An 11,964-nucleotide genomic window follows, 5' to 3' on the forward strand; every position below is an offset into this window, starting at 1 on the left:
GCCACATGGATACCAACTGAGTCGGAAACCTGTGCGGGAATCGACGAGAAGCGACTCAATACATTTTGCTAACTTCCATGGTGCTTATTAGAAATGGAGTTTTTGTTCACCTCAATCTAAAAGGCAGTTTCTGAACATAGTAACAGAACTCAAAAGGTAATTACCTCACCCCACCCCCACTCCGGAAGAGGTGCTAATTGCCCTTGATCGCTTTTTGTTCTCGATGTGATGAGCTCTCACGCCTGAGTCACATTCACGTCTCTGTTTGCTGAGTGAATCACAAAGAAGGAGCTTCACCAGAGCTGCAATTGCCACACTTCTCCACTCGCCCTCCCCGTGAACATTTTCCTGCTCGTCAGTGATTTAAAGAAAATTAAATGGATGCGATGTCATTCTGTAGCCTCTCTGTCGATTCCTCCGTTTCAGTTCCAACATGGCTTAGATCTCGGGGCGCACCTTAATACGAGCGACGCTATGACAGCACAGGTCCGGAGGTTCCTCTGAGAGTGTATGTTTTTTTCGTTGCTGTTGCTGATTGAATGAGCCACTAACGTGCGAACTGCTCCAAAGCATGATTCAGGACCTCCGGTGCCAACTCTCGCGCGTTGAATAACGACAGACAGCTTCCAAATGAAGCCTTTCAGAGACGACTTTGGGGTACGTTTGACAGACAGACAAGTTCAGGAATTCGTGGTGCGCTGTGACACCAGCGCATCAGCTTCTTCCCTGTCTTTGTACCGGGCCGCCTGCGCAAGGAATGCAAATGCGGTACTGCTTTTCGTGGAAGTATCGGAACGCGGCAACTACACTCTCTAACAGAATGGCATACGATCAGAACCAGGTTGGAGAAAATCTTGATAATGCTTTGCACAGTAATTAAATGGAGTGGCCTTACATTTCACTACAAGAGCAGATTTATTCAAGCATATTCGAAGGCAGGTTTGCAGATTGGAAAGCAAGCAAGGAAGCTCCGTTCTTGGTGTGTGAATGGCTGCAGTTGAAGTACAAAGCAGTTTCTGCCCAGATTCAAACTTGGGACCTTTCGCGTGTTAAGCGAACGTGATGACCACTACACTACAGAAACCTGCGACGCCGCCATCCTGCAGCGTCGTGGCATCCAGCACTGAAAGTTGAAGCCATTCTTCGTTTCACCTTTCTTTTTACAATAGCTTGTTGTTGTCCAGCGTAATTAACATCTTGAAAACGTAAAAGAAAACACGTGAAATTGATGACAAAATATAGACAAGGAAGTTGTCAATGTTTGGATCGTTGGGCGAGGTGGAATCAGCTGGGACAACTTACCCAGAAGCGCAACGGCTGCGACAGGACTTTGTTTCACAACAGCAATGTAATAACAGTCTCCATTCGGTTCTTGTAAATACTCAACCTGCCTGGAACATAAAGCAGCTGTAGAGCTGTTTGCGATTGTCCGTGCGGGAGGTGAACACTATCATGACAGCACAGACACTTTGAGAAAATCTGCACTCTCCCGCACCACAGTTAACTCTCTCGGAGTCATAACCAATTTATTAAAACCTCAACTTGCCTACAACCTAAAGCAGCTTGAGCCCACGATTTACCATGTGGGAGGCAAACACGACCATGACAAGATGGATACTGGCGCCTGTCTCCACAAAGCAAACTCCCGGTTCTGCTTTTCATTTGGACATGCCACAGCCACAGAAACTGCAGTGGGGGGACTCGAGCCCAAGCTTCTTTAGGAATTGAGTTCTGAAGCTGGATCTTCCAGCTCCTTGGTTATCCTTCGTAGGGCTGATTCGGTTCGAAGAGTGAAATTTCCTGTGTCTGATCCGCAGGAGACCCTGCAGGATTTTCAGACAGCGCCATCCCCCCTGTGACATGTACGTGCTGGATAACATTCTGTTGTGTCATGTGTCCCGGCTTTGCCAATATCACCGTTGTTTCACTCCCTCCATCCTGTTGGTCGAACTGTGATTCCAGTCAGAATCACAAATGTGTAACAAAACACTTTAGCTGCGCTGGCTCTCTACAGAGATAAATGTGATTCTCTTGCCTTCTCCCTGTAACTCTACACATTTTTACTTTCAACACGAACATTGAATTAGTTTTTCAACAACTCGATTGAAACTGCGTCTTTGTCAATGTCAGACTCTAACCATTCCCTTTGTGAAAACATTTCTCCTCATGTACATTTTTCTTCTTTTACTAATGTCTTTAAAACTCTGCCGAACCGTTCTCGATCCTTTCAGGCGGAGGGAGCATTCCCCCTTCCTTATTCCCTCTAACTAACCCACTCATGTCTTGGAAAGGTTTAACCAGGCCAGGTTTTGGCCTTCTGCTCTCCAAGGAAACCTGTCCCAACTTTCCAAATGACCTTTATTGTTGACATTCCTCGTACACAGCACCATTCTCATCAACGTGTTCAGCGCTGTTACCAATCATTTCCCGTCCCCACTTCCTAAAGTTTCACCCCCAGAACTGTGTGAATATCTAGATGGTGGATTTACTCAGAGTGGGATTCTGTGGGTGAACATCCTCTAACACTTGTTTCACTTTCACCACATGTGGTACTGTGCCATGACCACTACAATGACACTTCTGACCCCAGAACTCAAAGGTATTTCAAAGGGTGAAACTTAATGATTTACATCCTTTTATCAAACAGTTGATCAGTCGACCGGGAAAAAGTGAAACCAAACAACCAGGCTCGATGGCGATTTGAAGTCGGACATTCTCCCATGCCAGTATTAACACAAGCTGCTAAGTGAAGATCGTGCCCTAGACACTCTTACATTGCCAACACCAAACCAGCTGAGATTCGGTCAGGTCCAACTACATCCCAATTTGTTCTCAGACTTCAAAGCATCAAAGTGCTTTCAGAATATCGCCTTCTCATTCCATCTCCTTGTTCACGGGACAGTGCTGTTTATCCCTTCCGTTTGCACTAAGTTGCCTCCATCGGCAGAGTATTCAGCTATTTCCCTCCACCGACAAGCAGTGTGAGGAGAGGCAAGTGTGGTTACACTCTGAAGCTCGCTCTAATCGGCACGGTCAGTTCCATCAAGTGCTGGGAATCAGCAAGTTTGATTGGGAGCTTCCTGCAAATATCATTTATCTGAGAAGCGATAAAGATGTTGAGCTGGCGGGTAAGACACAAATGGACTCTGGACTCTCTACCCTCAAGTAAATTCATGTGAGGGTATTTTTGTGCAGCCTGTTTGCTGTTTAAAATCCAACTTCACACAGCAATCCTGCAGAAAGGTTTTTGTAACAGTAACATCGGCTTCTTTGCTGCAATCAGGCAGCAGTGAACATCTGAGCCCCAACTTTCCCAGATAAAAACAATCCGAGTGAAAGTCTCACTCACTGAGAGCCATCCTCACGTCCCTGAGCTGCGGGGCTGCAGACAGTTTAACGCAGAAGATAGAGTTAACAATGAGACTTTGTTTCACCATCAGCCATTCTGTCCCAGAGACAGGAAGAGGGACAGCATTAATGTGTGGCGTCACTCACGCGCCGGCAGAAGCTGTTCAGCCCATCGAGTCCAGAGCGACTCTCTGACGCTTGTGTATCCCTGTGGTTATTCATAGTTGGTGATGTATGTCGTAATAATGGGGAGCTGTGCCTGGATCGCAATTCTGTCTCCAACAAATTCATCGAATTGTATTTCACAACTTTTCATTTCACAGGGAGAACACTGCCGTGTGAAACGGCGTGGGGAATAACTGCAGGGCGTCATGCACATAGAGCGCTCTACAACTGATGTGTCTCACCTTCACCAGTTTCTTCCCAGCTCTGGCAAAACATTTTGTGAATCAAATCAGAGCACACCGACAGAGAACAGGAAAAGAACTTCCAGAACTTCACAAGTGTGTTTCCTCATTTGTGCAAATTTCCCTTGTGTATCGGTATGAAATATTCATTTCAGATACATTGAATGAAAGGAAGCGGAATGTGAAACAACACGCAATGCATAGAATGGAGATCTATTATAGAAAAACACTGGCGGGTACAGTACACACACTGAAACAAGGAATTGTCAACGAGTAGAGGATGTTTTCAATCCATTAATTTCATGGTTATGAGCCCAATACGCTCCCACTGGGCCACTCTGTTAGCGCTGACCATAGCAGTTTCACACAGTCTTCAGCTTTTTGTCTGGCGTATGGCATGTACTTCAGAGGATGATTTCAAAAGGTCTTCACTATTATTGTGCGACACTCTGTGGTGCAGATGTGTCCCAGCTGTGTCAATAAAACCTGCGACTAACTTGCCACGTTCTGTTGATTTAACTGTGATTTCACTCAGAATCACACAATATGTCACAGTGCACAGTGAGGCCATGCAGCCACCTTCGCTGTGCTGGCACCAAACAATAGGGAAGTGTCTGTGTAGTTTGATTGACTGACTTTATTTTATTGTCACGTGAACTTGAGTACAGTGAAAACTTTTGTTTGCGATTGGTGAATGCAGATCATAGTAATCAAGGGCATGCAGATCACAGCATGAGAAAAACAAAATTTTGGACAGATTAAGGCTTTCAGGTTACTCCGCACAGGACTTGCACTCGGCAAAATCCACCTTAGCAGGATCAGCATCATTTGAAGTTAGGGAATCCATTTCTCCTCTAGTAACGGTCTACAAGAAGGTACTGTTGTGTGTCTTTAAGCTTCGGTACCTTAATGTGACCTCGATCCATCACAATTATACCTGAGTCCAAAATGGAGCTGGATGCAAAACTCCAGGGCTCACACTTACATCACCCACCCGAGGCGATATCACACCCAAAACCAACAAGCCAGAACCGCAGCAGAAGCATGATCCATAAATCAGGTGAGTTTCCTTGTTTTTTTTAAAAAGGTTCTTCTGTTGTTTCGGAGTGAAGGCAGCACTGAGTTTTAAGAACAGCTCCTTCCCGCTCTGACTCCCGGTTCCCAGGAGGCTGTGCTGGCCAGTTCCCCCACGAGCGGGCACCCCCCATGGGAGCTGGATCAACTCGTCTTCTATTAGCAATCAGTGTCGTGGGAGAGCGATGTGTGTCCGCTCTTCAGTTTCCTATCAACCAGATTAAGGCTTATGGAGCACGGGAGGAGGTTAGAGGGAGTGGGAGTTATGGAACTTCTGGAAAGCTGAACAAAACGGAGATTGTGCATGCACAGGAACTCATTCTCTTGGGAACCTTGTGCAAATAACGCCATCTGAGACTGATAGAAAAGTGCAGAACTGCTGGGAAAGAGAGAATCTCTCGCAGTCATCGGGAACATGTCTGTGTCCTTCTCGAAGTCACAGCAAGGGCTCTGCTATCTGACTCAGCATGGGGTGTTACTGCAGCGAGTCCTGTCGCTCAGTTACACTGGAACTGATGTGTATAAGCTTTATCACGTTACCCCCAGTGCAGAGAACAGATTTCACAGCTCACATCATCCCAGAGTGACAGGGAACAGAATAAAGCGATTCAGACCATCATCTGAACACCTCCTGGGGAGAAAACAGATGTGGGAGAGCAAACAGTCTCGACCAGTGCATGTTCCCAGCATTTACATTCTTGGTCTATGTGACAACAAAAGTAGGAACCAGGAAATGTTTATCTTGTTTCTTAAAACAGGCGTGAAAATTTGCAGAGGATAAATACGTCTACCTGCTGTTAGTGAAATGATGAACAGCAGAGTACAGTGCACAGAATATGGTCAGCCCTCTGGGTTATGGGCTCATCATGCTCCAACTGGGACCCTCTGCTCACAGGATTTGAACACAAACAAAGAAATGACTCAGTGACAAAATCTGTTGAAACGGGTTTTGTGAGGAATTGAAAGCGATGGAATGAGAAGCCCCCTTGAGAGCGGGATGTAACATTATCTGTGTTTTCCAGACTCGAGGAGAGAGCGCAGTGCTGTTTCCTGGGTCAATATCAGGATAGATAGATTGAATCAGCGTCGAATGTTATTGTCGGGTGTCCTGTCGCTTAGACACACTGCACCTCTTGTAAAGCACGGACGTTTTGTGTAGAGGGGACAACTTCAAAATCGTTAATGAGGCAAAATGCACAAATGAGCGAAACAACAAAGCAACCACAGAAACTGGTGTTACTTGATGAGGTAAACCCCTCTCTAATGTCAATCAGCAAAACAGAAAGGATTCACGCCCTGCTGTATTCTGTTAAAATTCAAGAGGCAGACAACGATCCCAAAAATCACCATTTAAAGTTAAAAATAACAACGTTATTGATTTTTTGAACATTTGACAGAGAATAATCAACTTATAACTACTTTTAACTCATTTTCTCTCAACCGGTCTTTAACCTTCTGCTCTACAATACCTTCCCCAACCCCGAGCCCATTAACATTTTATTAAAAAATCAATTTTAAAAACCAGCTAGTTGTCGAATCTTCTCTTTGTATCTTCCTCTGTAGATTTTTTATCCAGGTCGGTGTTAATGTTTTTTTTCTATGCAATCTATTTCTCCAGATAGGCACCTCTTGGAGATTTTAATAACATTCTCCATCTGTTGGTATTTTAGCTGCTCTCTTTGGTGTTCTTTGCCGCTCTGGATAACTGTTCAAAATGTCCGATATTTGTCCCACAAAACGCCGGATCGTTTCATTGGTTTTAACATTGTAAAAATATCAAATTCAAACTTGATTGGGGCATAATTTAAACTGATTGGCCGAATTCGATTTTTTTGTATCCATGTATCGGAATTGATTATTCAGAAAGAAAAAAATCATTTTAGAAGATGATCCCAGAATAGTTGAAAAACCACGTGCAGGCACACAAGGAGCGAATTTAAAAGGGACAGGGATTCTGGGCTGCCTGGATGGGGAGGCAAAGGTGACACACTCACGAATTGTTTAGCGTTCATTAGAAAGGAATTGCATAACACCTGGAACTGAACATGTGAAGTGTAAGAAGAGCTGGTGATGTTGAAAGGTGTAGCAGCTGGTTCGACGTGAACTAATACAAATTGTTAATGTACTGAGCTGTTTGTTTTAACTTTGCATTAAATGGGAGCCGGTTAGCTCAGTCCGTTGCTAACTGGTTTATGGGATAGAGTGAGACTAACAACATGGGATTAATTGTCGCACTATCTGAGGTTGCCATAAGGATCATCAACTCCTCTGCTCACGTGATCTGTAATACAATGTGATTCTAGTGAGTTGGAATGGACCTGTCAATGTCAAACATCATTATCATTGCCATCTGTTGCCTTGAACATTTGATCACAATGACCAGGAACGGGACTGAGTCCATTTAATTCTCACTGATCTCTGTCCGAAAAATCCAGCGACAAGAATCATCCTTATTCCTGTTGGAACCCTCTGTTCCACACAGCAGCAAAACTATTTGTCATGACTTTACCAGATACGCTGACAACATTCAATCTACCCAAAGAGATAAATCTAATTCCTTTCGAATGGTTGAATGAGCTGTGTGAGTTTGCAGCAAACAGGATGATATGAAACAAGTTGAACAGCCTTTTCAAGAATGTAATCCAGTGCAGTGTCAGAGATTTGAAAATGGTCATCAAGCTAAAATATCACCTCTGTTTCTCGATCCACAGATGGATAATCACCTGGTGAATATGTGCAGGTTTACGGTTAATAATTGACACCCTTCCCAAAGACAGAAAAATCCCACAAATCAGAAACTGGCGTTTTCGAATAGATTCTGCTTTATTTGACATTACTCTTCAACTAAACTTCAGTCTGATGTTCCAATAATTCCTGATCAACGTCAGGAAAAGCAGCTTTAGATAAGGATTGAAATTACAACTGCGGCATTTTAACACACTGTTCAGTACCAAGCGCTGATCAGTTGCTCCACTGGAGCCCACCGGCAGCAAGCCCACAAAGTGCCCTACTCGTAACTCTGGGATCTTCGACCCGCCTGTTCTACTTTTGCTGCAGTTCTGGAATTAATGCTAAGGCAGAAGAGGAGGAACTGATATGGACCTGTGACTTTTCGAGCATCAGGTTCAGGAACCGGGACACAGAAAAATGGGATTTAAAACTGGGTTTCTGTGGGTCGCTGCGTTGTTTACAATGTGACATTATCGATGTCGCAGGGCTTCTCATTGGGTCGGCTTCAATTTAGCACAGAATTCGATTCATCGACACTTCCCGAACTTCCTTCTGCAAGTTCCTACCGACAACATGAAACATACTGCACTCATCACCAAACTTCACCATGGCTACATCCAAGGACATGTTGCACAGTTTTCGTGAATATTGAAGATATAAGAATGTTATAGAAGAGTAAATTAAATTTCAGTTTACATTTTAAAGTGATAAGAATCCAAGGTATGGTACTGAATGTCCCAAATTCATGTTTATTACTGCGGCCAGAACTCTAGACAGGCAAAGGGGAAATCTGTCCCAGAATCCCCAATATCTACACGGCCGTTTGCTCCATGTGTGCACTTGGAAACCTGTGTGAAGGAGCATGCAGTCTGACAGAGCGCCTGGGAGAATCCTCCACTGTCTGATCTAAAGCTACAACAGGAGCTGTGTATTCCAGCTGTGAGTAGTGGGATAAAGGGGAGTTCCTTGGTATTCCGTGGTGTAGATTCACAGGGTCCTCATCATGTTATTGTTTAAAACCCTCTGTCAGAAACAGCACAGACAGAGAGGAATAGGAGGGGGCCATAACACCCGCCAGAGCTTCCCCGCCATTTGATATCCTTATGGCTGACCGAACAAGTCAATGTCTTTTCCCAGCCCATCAACATCAACCTGTCGCCCAAAGGGAAAAAGACACTGAATAAACCGAAAACCTCTGTGTAACTGTGGGAGGGAAATGTGTTTAGAGACAGTGGGCTTCTGCAGTGGGGGTTTTATGAAAGAACAGCCGATTCTGGGCTGATCATATTTCAAATGATACGATTCCTTCAAAACTCACCACCCAGAAAGTGAGGAAACTTCTCTGGTCAGTCGCAGGGACGAGAATTCCAGACGCTGGGAACTGATGATGAGTCAGCGGAACAATCATTGATTCAGTTGAAATCCGAACTAAACTCCGATTCTGGTGGGACTCAAGCCCACAAACTTTGAATCGCAATCTTAACAATGCAGCAGATGTCCAACACGTCTCTCATTGTACCACAGAGCTGCGCTAGCCTCCATTTTACTGCACCCAAAGTAATGGTGTTCAAGTTTTTCATCAAACATCTGTTTATCCTCGCCTCACGTTCCAGTAACTAGTCCTTATCCGTGCATGCTCTAGCTCCTAAAGTGTACGGCCGAATACTCCTGAAGACACCACACGTTCAAAGAGTGAGGTCTACACAAATAACACTCTCAGGATGTAAACATTCTTCCTAAATCTTCTCTGAACATCCTCTCTCTTGCATTTCATCTATAGCCCTGGTTATTAACACTTCCCAAAAGAAGTTTCTTCCTGTCACACATATCTATCCCCTTTCTGTGCACGTTAGTAAATTCCTCTCTCAGCTTTCTCCGCTCTCAGATAAAGAGCCCCAGTCAATCTTTGCAGTGGTGAGAGTGGAGTGCTTTAAAAGCACAGCAGGTCAGGCAGCATCCGAGGAGCAGGAGAATCGATGTTTCGGTCATAAGCCCTTCATCAGGAATGAAGATTTTGAGTCGAGATTGAGGGAGATGAATGGGGTTATTGGTCAGGTAATGGGAAAGTGGATGAAGGTGAGGGAGAATGTGATAATTCAGAGGAGGGATTGATGGACGTGTCCAGAGAGCAGTGGCTAATTGGGACTGGGATAATGATGGGGAGGCGAAATGAGGAAGCTGTTGAAATACAGATTTATCCCGTCTGGTTGCAGGGTCCTAAGGTGAAATATGAGACGTTCTTCGTCCAGGCATCGGCTGGTAATGAAATAGCGGTGGCTTGTGCCCGAAACATGGATTCTTCTGCTCCTCAGATAATGTCTTATGTGTTGTGATTTTGCAGCACTACACTGTCGACTCTGAGCTCCAGCACCTTCAGCCCTCACTTTCGCTTATCTTTGCAGGAGGAATGGTCGAGCTCAGGCACCACCTTGGTAAATCTCCTCTGACCACCCTCCAGTGCAAACACACGTTTCCCGAAGGCTGTCAATCAGAACAGAACAAAATTATCAAAAGAAAAGCAGAAATATCTGAACAAAATCAGCAGGTTTAGTGCATCGGGGAGAGATTTCCGAGCCAAACCATCCACCTTTGGAACGAATGATATGTGTAGGTGGGGCAGGAACGTGAAAGAAGGTGTACAGTATCTAAAATAATTGAACTCCATACTGGGTATTGAAGATTGCACAGTCTCTCAGCAGGAAATGACGTGACACTCTTTCAACTCGCGCTGTGCAATGCGGGAGGTCTGCAGGAGACCAAACTGAAATGGAGACATGGGAACACAGTGGGGTGATGCAGTGATAGGAACCTGGAAGCTCATGGTCTTTTTTTGCTTGCAGTTAGAACGTAGGTGTCCACATGTTTGTCACCCGCTCTGTTTTTCTCTCCCCAGTCTGGACGAGATCACATTGTGAGCTGGAAAATCTGTTTGCTAAATTGAGTGATGGGCAGATAAATCAATGAGCCTTACACAGTGAGGAGAGACATCATAAACGATCAGCATTACACCTTCTCGGATTTCGTGGAATGTGCTATATGGGGAAGTGCTGGAGGTCAAGAAGGGTTGGACGATGGCGTACAGAGAAAAAGTTTCCTGCATAGTGCTGGTATTCAGTGGTATGGGCTAGTGGGAAAGGGCAGAATGTATATCTTCCTGAGCTACCTGCTCTAAAAACAGCTCACTACAGAGCAAAAGTATTGAATGATTTTCATTCCAACACTGACACTAGGTACAGCTTGCAGAAGTCACGTGTTTGCACTATCGCTGTCACTCTGTCTCCGCGGGAGCAGTAGTACTCTCCCACGTTGATTTAAACAGAACAGTTCTTCCTGTGAAATGTCCCTTCGAGAATGGAAGGACAACTATTAATAACAATCACTTAACTGTCCAAACTCCATTTCAAATAACTTGACCCATAGCCTTGTATGCCTTGGCATCCCAAATTCCAATCGGAATATTTTGGAAGGTTATGGGGATTTCTGCCTCTCCGAGTCTTCCATACACTGGATTCCAGATTTCAACCACCCACTATTTGAAAACGGTTTTCTACGTCACTCTAATCTTGCCGCCCCTGAATCGATGGCCAACCGTGATCAAAGCCTCCATCAAAGTGTAACATGTATTTCAGTCTACTCTATCCATGTCCCTCAGTTCTTTTTTACATCTTAATCATGCCCCCCACAATCTCCTCAACTCAAAGAAAAACAACTCTACTTTGTCCAATCTCACTTCTTCAGCCCAGACAATAACTTATCAAATCTCCCCTGCATCGTTTCCAGTGCTATCACGTCCCTGCTCTAATATAAATGGCATAGCTACACACATTGGTCTCGCTTGAGCCGAATGAACAAGTGAAATAAATGATGCGCAATTCGACAAAACACTGCTGTTTTTTTTTCAATAAAGTTTCTTTTCCTCAATGCTGCCCTGTGCCCTTTTCCTGAGCCTGATGTTTCAATAATCACTGGTTCATTTCAGTGAAAGCAGCTACATGAGGATTGATCTCACACCCGGTGTATCCGAATGGATCAACTGGTTTGAAGGTCCCGATGGTGAGACTTGGGCATGGTCACCCAGCAACAGTGAGCGCAACAACACCAACTGAACCGGGTCAATGTGAAAATGATTGTAAGGGAAATGGGAGGGGGAACGTAAAAAGACCTAAATGATTGCGGGAGGGAGGAAAGACTCTGAGAAGGGGTGAGTCTAAATCCTGATATATGATTCGCAGAGATGTGTGTGTGTGAGAGGGGTTTGTTGGCAAAGTAATCATAATATCTGAGAATGTTTTCAAGTAAAATAAACTAATTTCTTTCTGTGCTTCCTCTGCATGAGTCACAAGGAATAAAATGCAGTGACTCGGATTCATACGAGCTTACTGCGGCCACAATGCAGAATATTTTA

This window comes from Chiloscyllium punctatum, chromosome 16 (assembly GCF_047496795.1).
Source record: "Chiloscyllium punctatum isolate Juve2018m chromosome 16, sChiPun1.3, whole genome shotgun sequence".
Taxonomy (NCBI): domain Eukaryota; kingdom Metazoa; phylum Chordata; class Chondrichthyes; order Orectolobiformes; family Hemiscylliidae; genus Chiloscyllium; species Chiloscyllium punctatum.